Source organism: Penaeus monodon, chromosome 27 (assembly GCF_015228065.2).
Source record: "Penaeus monodon isolate SGIC_2016 chromosome 27, NSTDA_Pmon_1, whole genome shotgun sequence".
Classification (NCBI taxonomy): Eukaryota; Metazoa; Arthropoda; class Malacostraca; order Decapoda; family Penaeidae; genus Penaeus; species Penaeus monodon.
This window is the reverse complement of record NC_051412.1, coordinates 37,087,292-37,087,660: the sequence shown is the minus strand read 5'-3', so window position 1 is coordinate 37,087,660 and position 369 is coordinate 37,087,292. Positions and strand designations below refer to the sequence as shown.

The following is a 369-nucleotide window of genomic DNA, read 5'->3' as shown; positions in this document are numbered from 1 at the left end:
TGTGTGTGGTATAAATACATGCACTTATACATGCAATGTCGAGAACACACATAAGTAACAAAGTAAAAATAGTGTGTTATTATGGGCCTAAATATGCGTATGCTGAGAACAGAGAGAGTAAAAAAAAAAGAGGGTTTATGGGCAAGAAAGGGGGGCGAGAGGGAGAAAGAGGAGGTGAGAAGGGGAAAAGGGCAGGGGGGGAAAAAAAAAATCAGAACAAGGCCGCTACGAAAACATTCTACGGCTTCTTAAACGAACCTACTTACTTGGTTTCCCATTTTCCATATTATTTCCAATGGATTTTTTTACTCCTTTGATGACCTTATTGGGTTTCTTTTGAAATAGGATGAATGGTGTTTACGTGTGTAT

At 38.8% G+C, this 369-nt stretch overlaps 1 protein-coding gene across 1 annotated transcript in view; it reads left to right on the top strand.

Moving 5' to 3' along the window:
* The window catches only part of LOC119590512 (arrestin homolog), an 87,402-nt gene that overhangs the window by 32,043 nt on the left and 54,990 nt on the right, over positions 1 to 369 (top strand). The window lies entirely within an intron of this gene.